This window comes from Mastigoproctus giganteus, chromosome 12 (genome assembly GCF_048544385.1).
Source record: "Mastigoproctus giganteus isolate SK-2022 chromosome 12, ASM4854438v1, whole genome shotgun sequence".
Classification (NCBI taxonomy): Eukaryota; Metazoa; Arthropoda; class Arachnida; order Uropygi; family Thelyphonidae; genus Mastigoproctus; species Mastigoproctus giganteus.
In genome coordinates, this window is record NC_143586.1 from 18,760,115 (window position 1) to 18,772,520 (window position 12,406).

Genomic DNA, 12,406 nt, shown 5'->3' on the forward strand with positions numbered 1-12,406 from the left:
AAAATAGACAAAGTGTGTTTCCTTTTTTTAATAATAATTTTACTCGCTGGTTCTTCTTCCTAGATTTTGGAGAGAGAGAGAGAGAGAGAGATAAAGCAAACAATTATCATCCAATGTCGGCTGCAGTTGCTGTGGTAACAGAGAATGGTCAGTTTATCCATCCGCATTCAAAATAGACAAAGTGTGTTATTTTTTAATAAGTTTACTCTTGGGTTATTCTTCCTTGATTTGAGAGAGAGAGAGAGAGAGAGATAAAACAAACAATTATCATCCGATATTGGCTGCAGTTTCCATGGTAATAGAGAATGGTCAGTTTATCCATCTATATTCAAAATAGACAAAGTGTAATTCCTTTTTTTAATAATAATTTTACTCTTGGGTTCTTCTTCCTTGATTTGAGAGAGAGAGAGAGAGAGAGAGAGAGAGAGAGAGAGAGAGAGAGAGAGAGAGAGAGAGAGAGAGAGAACAAACAATTATCATATGATGTAGGTTGTAGTTGCTATGGTAATAGAGAATGGTTAGTTTATCCATCTGCATTCAAAATAGACAAAGTGTGTTACCTTTTTTAATAATAATTTTATTTGTGGGTTCTTCTTCCTTGATTTGAGAGAGAGAGAGAGAGACAGAGAGGGGGTGAGAGATAAAGAAAGAGAGAGAGAGAGAGAGAGAGAGAGAAAACAAACAATTATCATCCGATATTGGCTGCAGTTGACATGGTAATAGAGAATGGTCAGTTTATCTATCCGCATTCAAAATAGACAAAGTGTATTCCACTTTTTCAATACTTTTACTCTTGGGTTCTTCTTCGTTGATTTGATCGAGAGCGAGAGAGAGAGAAAGAAAACAAACAATTATCATCCGATGTCGCTGCAGCTTCTATGGTAACAGAGAATGGTCAGTTTATCCCCACGCATTCAAAATAGACAAACTATGTTCCCTTTTTTTAATAATAATTTTACTCGTGGGTTCTTCTTCCTTGATTTGAGAGAGAGAGAGAGAAAGAGAATATTTCTTTCATTTGGTAAAACCGTATTCATAAACTTCTATGGCCTCTTTAATGCGATGTATAAAAGGAATCAAACTTAAGTGCATTTGTTTTTCAAATGTACAGTTAGAAATAATTTATTCTTCTCTCTATTCCTATTTTTTGCGCTGTGTGTGTGCTGCTCGAGTAATAACATTGAAACCAGACCAATAATTCGTACCACTAGGGATTGCAGACATTGCTAACCTCATAGCTGGAAATTCATCAAGCGAAGGCAATCATCTCTCCTGCGTCTACCTCTTATATCTTCCAGTTTCGATAAATTGGATTTTCTAAAAGAACTTTTCTTTTTTGTGAAGGAAACTATATTTCCTGGATGAAAACATCATTTACTGCTCTAATAAAAAAACATTACCGACTTGTTTATGTTTGTATTTGCTTTCTGAAGGAACATTTCCAAGAGCGAGATGTTTTGGGCGTGTTATTGCCGTTTTTAAATAATTTTCAGATCAAGAAAACGATGGGAAGAAATTGCACTTAAATGAATGCAACCGAAAAATCCTTCAGAAGAAACAACAACCGTTTGTTTTCCTAATTTCTAAGATGGCCAAATGGAAGGATGCTTTTTTTTGTTCAATTCACCTTAGAGAACGAAAGACGATTCAATTTGTATGAACATTCTTCTCTTTGATCATTAAAAATTTAATTCTGGACTAAGCATATTGGAGACTGAACTCTCATTTTATAGATTAAAAGGTAGAGCAGGTCCAATTCTGTGGTCAACTCGCTTACTGGACCTTACACCTTTGAAACAGAACTCCATTAGAAGCTTGAATATTAAAAACTTTTACTTTCCAAAATGGCCGCCTTTGTTTACTGAGATTTTCAAAATGGCCACCTTTCTTTATTGCATTGTCAAAAGTTCTCGAGTAGTTTATGAAATCTTATAAGTCGGTGTTTTTCTTTTGGATTTATCTTATAGTTATTGGGTTGAGAAAGTGCACGTGGCTGTCCTGACACGGCCGATAAGGTTAGCATCGTTGAATTTATACGCAGATCCGTTAGGTGGAAGTTTGCAACTATCAGTCTGTGTCATCCAAGAGGTACCGCGTGTAATGTTCTGGCACTATTGGCGATCTCTCTTGAAATTGCTACAGGGGCAGACATCTGCGTTTATTACATTGTTGTACATTAATTCTATTGGACATTTGGAAGTTCCTGCAATGACTCCTCTTCCTTTTGACTGGTTAATCAAGAACTTCCTCACACACGACCATTTCGGTCTATTCTGGAACTAGTTGGTGTTATGCTGCTGGTAATTAAATCGGGACACGCTGATTAATGGTTCTACTAAACATTGTGGGCTTTAGGTTCATACGAGCAGCTATTCCGGATTCAACGTGCATTCTGCGAGAGATGGAATGTTGAAATGGTCACAATTAGGAAATTATACGCGAGATTAATGGTACTTTGAATTTCCTCAATGTTTAGATAAAAACAGATAGTCTAAGCATTCCATTTACGTAATTTCAACCATCTGATGTTTTCATTTTAGTTTTCTAAGTTAACAGACTAATATATAAAAATAAAATAAAAAAGGTACGTAAAGGAATCGAAATAATCCCATTTTTTACTCTGGTGGTGAGTTTTGGAACTAATTTTCATCTCTTCAGGATTCTTTGAAACATCCCTCTGGTTGTGAGTTTTGGAACTACTATTTCGATACACCTTTTTAGATTCCTTTGAAACCTCTAGCGGTAAGTTTCGAAACTACTTTTAAAGTCCTATTTTTAAAACATCCCTCTAGTGGTGAATTTGTGAACCATTCTCATCCCTCTGGTAATGAGTTTTGGAACTACTTTTTCCATTCACTAATTTACATCCCTCTTCCACGCATTTAAAAAATCTCTATGGTGGGGAAGTTTTGAAGATTTTTAAGCCTCTTGAAGATCTTTTGAAAGAGCCCTCTGGTGGTGAGTTTTGGAACTAATTTTCATCTCTTCAGGATTCTTCGAAACATCACGCTCGCTATAAATTTCGCAACTATTTGTACGAGGCTCTTTGACATTCTTTGAAACATCCCCGAGTTTTCGAAACCACGTTTTCCATACACCTATTTAGATTATTTTGAAACGCCCTCTAGCGGTAAGTTTAGGTACTACTACTTGCGAACAGCTTTGACATTCTTTGAAACACTCCTCTTGTGGTGAGTTTTGAAACTAATTTCTTTCATAATTCTCTTCGGTTTCTTTTGAAGCTGCCATCTGGTGGTGAGTTTTAGAATTACTTTATTTCATAAGTTACTTCAGAAAACTTTGAGACATCCCTCTGGCGGCGAGTTTTGGAACAACTTGTTCATAATCTCTTCGGCATCTTCTGAAACATTCTCTCGATGAGTTTTGGAACCCGAGGCCTCCGACACCTTTATCAACAAACCATCTTTGAAATTTGTATTTATGTTTACCATAATTTTGCAATTACTTAAAAAATCAAGCGGATTTGTTTGGTCACATGATTAAAATTTAAACAGAGAAGAATTCTTTTTTTTTGTCCCGAATAATTGACTACGGGTTTAAGAAACGCGTGATCTTAAATCTCTCTTTTTCTTTCTTTCTTTCCACACAAGCTAATGTGTATAGGGAATTTCTATGGACCCTGTGTAAGTATTAAGAAGTGGTAAGCAAAGGAGAGCACAAAAAGTTCTTATATGGAAACACCGCTCGGGTGTTCCCATTAAGACCAATTATTGGACATTGGTGTTCGATAAATTGCTCCCTTTGTGCCCTTCCTCCAGGAGAGGATGCTATCAAAAAACCATTATGTTTTTCTATCAGAAGGCATCCTGCAAATGACGATCCCAGTGAAAAATGCGCACTCATGAGTTTTGATCATTTCCACTTCACAACACTCATTAGGCAGAAGAAAATAGGAAGTCGGTGAAAGGAATCTTCAAAGAAATCTGGTAAGGAGAAAATACTTAAAAAACTGGTTTAAGGAATAAACCGATAAATAAATAAGTTCCTGAGGGGTCATTTTTTTGATCTCTGCTCCTTGACGCGCCTTCTATAGGAGAAAGTGAGAAACACACGAAATTAAATTAATTCTGGTAGTTCTGAACATCTTTTGAAAGATCCCTCTGGTGGTTAGTTTTGGAACTACTTTTTCCAGTCACTAATTTACATCCTTTCTTGAAGTCTCCTGTCCAATAAAAAATTGGAAACATTTAAGTTTTGTAATTTTATATAATTTTCTTAACACGCCCTCTATAGGATTAAATGAGAAACAAGAAAGATTTAAAATATTTCCAGTAATTTTTCAGACCTTAAATTTCTTTCTTTGCCAGTAAATTGCAGAAAATCACCCAAATCAAATATCACAGTTTATATTCTCTCAATGCGCCCCCTATAGGAGAAAAACTGAAGTCAAGTTGAATTAATCTCTCTATAGTGTATTTTTTCTTAAATTTCTGAGACTTTTCCTCTGCTGAATCAATTTAGAAACATCTGATCTTTGTTTCCTTGATACGCCCTCTATTGGCAAAATTACGAAACTTTCTGATGCGCCCTCTATCGGATAAAATTGTTAATTTTAACAATTCAAAATTTTGCAATTTTGAAATTAAACTGTTTATAGTTTTTTTAGTGACGAAACTTCCTGTTGCGCCCTCTATCGGGAAAGTCTGCTAACGTCGCCCATTCAAAGTTTTGCAATTTTTGTTGGAAATTTAATTCTGTTGAGAATAATTGGATTCAGTGAAAAATAAACCCAAAGAAAATGCATATTCATGCGCGATAAAAACTTATTTGTATATAAAGGGTGTATTGGAGTTTTTGGGTAAATATTTGCGAGTAATTACGGTATTAAAGAGGAAGTTAATGAAGTGAGAGTTTCTCTCTATCAGTGGAGCTAATTTCATTATTGGGCATCCAGAGAGGAGTGAATAATCCTTTCCTGGATTCACCACGCTCATTTATCCGAGGCTAACAAAAGCAATATTTGCGCTCGTGCGATAAAAAGAGATTTTCTTGTGAGCAGTGCTAAGCTACATTAAGGATTTCATCAGCAGGCCCGGGGAACACATTCCCCACATTACAGTCACGGGATTATAAAAACGACCGCATATAACGAACCGAGACAGGAAAGAAAGATCTGAGGGTTGTCGTAATTTCGATGAAAGCTGTAACGTGTATCTTTCCTCGGGGATAATAAGAGAACATCTCAGATTTTACGATTGCTAAGAAATTCTCTAAGAAAGAAGCACGCGCAGTCCGAACATAATACGAAAAAAAGCCAAGATGGTTTCCTATTGGGGAAAGACGAATACTTGATTTACGTCCCATTACCGATGCCGTAAATCTGCCGGATTTCACCTGAGCCACAGAATCGGACGAGTTTGGCGGCGCGCGAAAATGGGGTTTTCACCGGCGGTAAAACTTCCTCTAAGTATGTCACGCGCTTTCTGTAATTTTTCGGGATTGTGGGAGGACAGTGGAGGAGTGAGTCTGTATGAGAGCGTGTAAGTGATGCTGGGAGGTTGTCACGTGCTCAGCGATGGCAGTAATCTCGTCAAGTGGCTGTTTCGTGGGCACTCTCCACATCCTAGTGAATTACGTGTATGTGTGTGTGTGTGTGCAGGCAGGGAATGAAGTCGAAACTTTCCCCACCTCCCTCTAGGCACATTTTACTGCCTTTTTTATCTTCAATATTTTCCTTTCGTCTCTCATTCCATTTCGGTCTTTTCTTGGTCTCCATTTTCTCTTCTCGATTTACTATAATTTTCTTTTTAGTCTCCCTCTCCCTCTCCCTCTCTCTCTCTCTCTCTTGGTATAGTTCGCTTAAAACGAGGAAGATGGCAGCAGTGTACAGGCGTAGACTTGAGCTAATAAGTACTTCCAGCTATTGTTTAAAATTGCGTTTTTATTTCGGTGTCCAGACTTCTTTTTTGCTTTTCCTTTATAACTCATATTAACTAGACTTGTTATTACGCATGCCTGGAAAGCTAATTCATTGGCTTAAGAGATATAATTTAAGAATTCCTTAAAGATTCCAATAATTATACATGGGCAGTTCAAGTATGATCGAGTATTTTTATTACCGATTGATTATGAAATAAAAGGATGGCAAGTAGTTATGAGGGCATTACTAGGTGGCGGGGCAACAAAGGCCAATAGCAGGCATGGCAAGGCTAGTTAATCAGGACTCAAAGTCATGGCTGAAAGAGAATTTTCAAGTTTTACAATGCATTGGTGATCTTATACGAAATGATCAGAGGACATCGGATCTTTCGTGAAAGATTTAAAAAAAAATGTCATATTAGCCACCTGAGAATTATGTCATCTACCCATTTATATTGTGTCCATAAATTGGGTGTGTTCTCTGGTCGGTTTGCCTGCTTTTACATAAATTCTTTAGGAATTTCTCCTATTATGTATAGTGAATTGCTAAAGGATTTCGCCTATTTTAAGCAGTATTTCTAGAATGTATTTAAGGAAAAAACTCCTTATGGATTATTTGTTAAACTTTGAGAAATTAAATTCTTAAAGAACTAACTTTAAGAAATTCCTGTAGTCTGCTGCGAATTCCTTAAGGATTTTCCATCTACGGTTTCTAAATGTTGTGCTTAAGGATTTCATGACATGATTGACTGTGACGTTAAGAGAATTTAAGGAAAATTGACCTTGCAGAGGTCAGAATCTTAACTTATACAATTCTGACATCGAGATTCTTAATGCTCACTTAAGTATTTTTAAAGACTGAGTTATTGGTAAGTATTTAATGTTTGAAGAACCGGGGGGAGGGATTGTGTGAGAGGGTGTTCTCGCCACTCGTGCAAATGCACTTTGGTTTTGTTCGCTGTCGCTCGGAGTGCGTTAAAATTCCGTCTCCATTTCTACTCCAATAAAGCGCGGTCTGACAGAGACAGCTGTCCTTAAGCTGTTATGTCACATAGTTTGGTTTGAAGTGACAATCTTAATTAAGTCGGGAAGACTTTGATGCTTTGCGTTCACGTTTGCCTGAAAATATGTGGCGAACCTTTGACTTCGGTAATTATTTTAACCCATAATCCTATTCGCTTTTATTTCGACTTTAGCGAGACACGTTTTTGAAACGCTCGTTAAATATTTCGATGATAAATTGCTGGTCTACGCCCGCGGTGATTAATTTACTCTCACTTATAATCTTTCGTTTCTTCTTTAAAAATTTATTTTCTTTCGTGGTGTACGAAAGGAGAAACATTGCTAATCATGGTTAGTATAAATAGTTGAACAGAAGATTGAAAATAAGGTTATTTTAAAATAATTTAAAAGTTTAAATTATTTAAAATAATTATTAGGTTTACAAGTGGCGATTTTAACTTTTGAGAATAGAAAGAACAGAAATAATTAACAATAAATTGAATGAAAACAGTGCCCAGTAAAATATAATGTAAATAATGATCAGTACATGTTTAAACAATTAGCGGCTAATCTAATTTAAACAAAGAAACAATAAAAAACAAAGTGAACAATGAACAGAATGCGAACAACAAACAATGGCCAGAATGTGAACCATAAAAATTGACCAGAATTTAAACAATGAACAATAAATCTAACAGTAAAGAATGAAAAATAAACAGATCTTAAAGAATAAACATCGAACAAAAGATTCTACAGGATAAAGAATGAAATATAAATCTAAAAGTAAACAATGAACAATAAAGAATGATCAATAAACAGATTTTAAAGAATAAACACTGAACAATAGATTTTACAGAATAAAGAATGAAATATAAATCTGAAAGTGAACAATGAACAATAAAGAATGATCAATAAACAGATTTTAAAGAATAAACACTGAACAATAGATTTTACAGGACAAAAAATGAAATATTAATCTAAAAGTAAACAATGAACAATAAAGAATGAACAATAAACAGATTTAAAGAATAAACACTGAACAATAGATTTTAAAGAATAAACACTGGACAATAGATTTTAAAGAATAAACACTGGACAATAGATTTTACAGAATAAAGAATGAAATATAAATCTGAAAGTGAACAATGAACAAAATGCGAACAATAAACAATGAGCAGAATGTAAACAATTAACAATAAATCTAACAGTAAAAAATGTCACGCCAGGGGATGACATCTGGCGAGTTTGTGCTTGGCACACCCAGGGTACTGAGCTGGATATCATAATTCTTCTCTCTCTTGGTAATTCCTTTCTACTTATCTCTCTCTCAGGGTAACTCGGGAATTTTTTTTTTTTTTTTTTGGCTGATATAAGCCTCAGGCTTCCTTGCAGCATATATAGCTAATAATAATAATAATAGAAAGAACAATAAACAGATTTTAAAGAATAAAGAATGAACAATAGGTTTTACAGAATGAACAGTGAAAAATAAATCTAACAGTAAAGAATGAACAACACATGGAATGTAAACAATAAACAGATTTTACAGAATAAACTCCGAATAATAAACAGCTTTTTAAAAATAAACAATGAACGGAAATTTCAAATTGTAAATAGAAAACAATACATTTAATATAAATAAGGAACATAAAATTAAAGTGTGCGTACCCTGTACACACGAAAGATGTTTTATGTAAAAAAATCCTTGGTTTGGAATCCTTGGCATCACAATCATACTTCCTTAGTATGATTGTGACGTTTTATGCTCATGCCCGCTACTTACTCTACCAAATCAACATTAGTGACTGAGTTAGCGTCATTTCCGTTACATTCCATTGTTAGGTGCCACTATAGATATTTTTGCATCAATAAAAACGTATAATAAATGTAATATACACAAGGAACAATAAATGTAATAGTAAATAATAAACAATGAAAATAAATTTAACATTAAACAGGAACTCATAGATCTAATGTAATTAATGAACAATAAACGAAAAGTAACACAACGAACAATAAAGAGATTTAAAAAAAAAATACGTTTATTGTTCATTTAACAAACATAATTTAAACAATGAATTATGAGTTTAATGTAAACAATGAGTTTAATGTAAATATCGAATATAGCTGATGTAAACAATGAACAATAAATCTAACAGTAAACAATGTCAAATAAACAAAATGAGAATGAGAATAATAAACAGTAAATCTAATGCGAAGAATGAACAATAAATCTAACGGATATAGCGAACATTAAATTTAATGTGAACAATATATCTTAGGTAAACAATGAACAATAAATGGAATGCGAGCTACAAACAATATATTTAATTATTAAAGAAATGAACAATAAATCTAATTGGTGAACGCTACGTAACAGTTGAACAATAAATAATGAAAATACGAATTTCCACGTGTGTGTGCATCCGGTGTGATGTATTGCGCATGTGAGATCGAAATTTGACAATCAAATATTAGTGTTTGTCACTGAAGACGGCCCGTTTTCTAATTGACAACTATTAAGGCTTTCATTTCGAGTTTTCTGGCCCCGAGCCCAGCCAGTTGAAAGACATAGAGAGAGACGAAAAGGGAAATAAGAGGAACCATTTTTATCCGCACAAAGAACAACAGAAATCGCATCGTTCTATTGATATCCCCGCAGGGATTGCCCATCTTAATTAAGCCGAAGAAATACGGCCACATTTGGCCGTAAAACTATGCAAATTACATTTTTGCTTTTCATCCGCTTATTAATGGACAATTGCGCCAGTGGCCGGGAGGTTTTTTTGTGGCCCATAAAAATTTATCAGGGCCGGAAAAAGCAACCCCGTTAAACATCGGGAAGCGGCAACCAAATGGCGATTTTGTGTGGCGGGTGGGTCTCAGACAGTCGACAAATGCGCGAGCGTAAAAATAACGGAGGGGATAATGCGTGGAAATAAAAACGGATTGGCGAACGCGGGGCATCCGCAACCATAACGACCGCTGAGCGAGGCATCGCCGAAGACCCGCTTTCCCGCGTCCAGTTCGCTTCTCGGGTTGCGTATTTAATTCGGGGACTCATTCCGGCGCCGAAGACACCCGAAGAGCGCGCGCACGTTCGTTTCGTAGTTCATTAATTCTATTCGCGCAACGCGTCTTTGGCGACCCGGGCGCAACTTGCACGAGCAGACGGATGTTTGCGCAATAAGACATTAATTAAGAACAATTAACGCAGTTGGCGCATTGTGGCGTTTCGCTAATGAATATTGCGATTTGCCGGCACGCGAATCAATTTCCGTCTGCTGAAGGAGCTATAAATACGTTCGCTCTCTCCGGACGCACGCTCTTCTTTCTTTCTTTCTCGGTATGTCTCTCGTATTCTGTCTCTCTCTGAATTTTGTGGGGAGTGTCGTGTCCAGAAAGTGCCCATCGATCAGATTTCCAGAGGGGCAGCGAGACTGCGTTCCCAGCATGCATGGCGTATTCGTGGACGCTTTTCCCTTCTCTGTCTCTCTGCGTAGGCCTCCTTCCAAGGCCTCATTCATACATGTTATGTTCTGATGAATTTATTTGTCGTTCTTTCTCTTTCCCTTCGGGTTGTTTATCGTTCTTCTTGGAGGGTACATCTCTGTCAGCCTCTTATTTTCTCTTAGTTCATCCATCTCTTTCATTTCTTCCTCCTCGCCTTTATTTATGTGGCTTCCCTTCTGCGCATCTGTCTTTACGATTTTCTTAATTTCTTTTATTCGTGAAAATTTCAATCGTCTGATATGTTTATCTCTTCTCTCTTTCTCGATATTTACTTTTCTTCTTTTTCTCTCTCTGTACTTCCTTCTTCGTTTCCATCCCCCCCTCTCTCTCTCTCCCTTGCTTTTCGTTTCCATCTCTCTCTCTGTTTCCTTCTCTGTCTGGCTGTGGATCTCTCTCTCCTTGTCTGTCCCTCTCTCTTCCGCTTCTGTCTTCCTGCATACTAGTCTCTCTCCTTCTCTCTCTCTCTCTCTCTCTCTCTCTCTTCGTTTCTGTCTCTGTCTACCTGTATATCTGTCTCTCTCTGTCTCTCTCTCTCTCTCTCTCTTTCTGTCGCTTTCTCCTCTCTCTCTCTCTTTCTCCCTGTCTGTCTTAGTCTATCTGTCTTTCTTTCTGTTTTTAGGTCTTTCTGCCTGCCTCTGTATATTTATTTCTCTCTTTCACTGTCTTTTACTATTCCCTTCCCTTCGCTCTCTCTCTCTCTCTTTTCCTCTCTCTGTTTATAAAGAATTTTCATTAAATCTTCGAACATTTTCTTAATGTTAACCGTTGTTTATTTTATTCTATTGTTTGTTCTATTCAATATTCTATTGAATTCTATTGTTTAGTTATTTATAAATTCTGTTCACGTATTCTACTTGCTCGCTATATATATATATATATATATATCTGTCTATCTCTCTTTCTAACTCTGTCTCTCTCTCTCTCTCCGCTCTCTTTCTTTCGACCTGTCTGTTTCACTCTCTCTTTCTCTGTCTGTCTGTCTGTCTGTCACTCACTCTCTGTCTGTCTGTCTGTCTGTCACTCACTCTCTGTCTCTCTCTTTCTATCTCTGCCTGTCTCTTTCTACCTATCTCTGTCTCTTTCTCTCTTCCATCTCTTTGTCGCTCTCTCTTTCATCTCTCTCTCGCTCTCTCTTTCTGTCTCTCACCGTCTGTCTCTGTTTCTTTCTCTTTCTATCTCTCTCTGTCTGTCTGTCGTTCTCTCTTTATATGTTCTTGTCTGTCTGTTTATCTCTCTTTATATGTTCTTGTCTGTTTCTGTTTATCTCTCTCTCTCTCTCTCTCTCTCTCTCTCTCTCTCTTCCTTCGATATCTCTGTCTGTGTTTGTCTGCCTGTCTGTCGCTTTCTATCTCTGTCTCTCTTTTTGTATCTCTCTGTTTGTCTCTGCCTGTGTATATTACTGTCTGTCTGTGTGCCTGTGTGTCCTTGTCTGTCTGTCTGTGAGTATCTCTCTCTCTCTCTCTCTCTCTCTCTGTCTCTCTCTGTCTCTCTCTCTCTCTCTCTCTTTCTGTCGCTTTCTCCTCTCTCTCTCTCTTTCTCCCTGTCTGTCTTAGTCTATCTGTCTTTCTTTCTGTTTTTAGGTCTTTCTGCCTGCCTCTGTATATTTATTTCTCTCTTTCACTGTCTTTTACTATTCCCTTCCCTTCGCTCTCTCTCTCTCTCTTTTCCTCTCTCTGTTTATAAAGAATTTTCATTAAATCTTCGAACATTTTCTTAATGTTAACCGTTGTTTATTTTAATAAATGTAAAGCGCAGTCGATATGACGAAATCTGTATTCTGCCAGCGTGTGAAGTGCGACCTCTCTTCGTAGGCTGACCTCACCAAACGAAGTTGGGTGAGATCAGCCAAACACTATCTCACAACAACCCCCTTCTTGCTTAATCCTGACAGACTAGCCAAATTATTAGCAAATCAATTGAAAAATATCATTTTGACGCTTTAAGCATCTTTAAATCATTCACAACGTGAGCGGATGGCGTTGCCTAGCAACTACCAGAACGAATCTTTAAT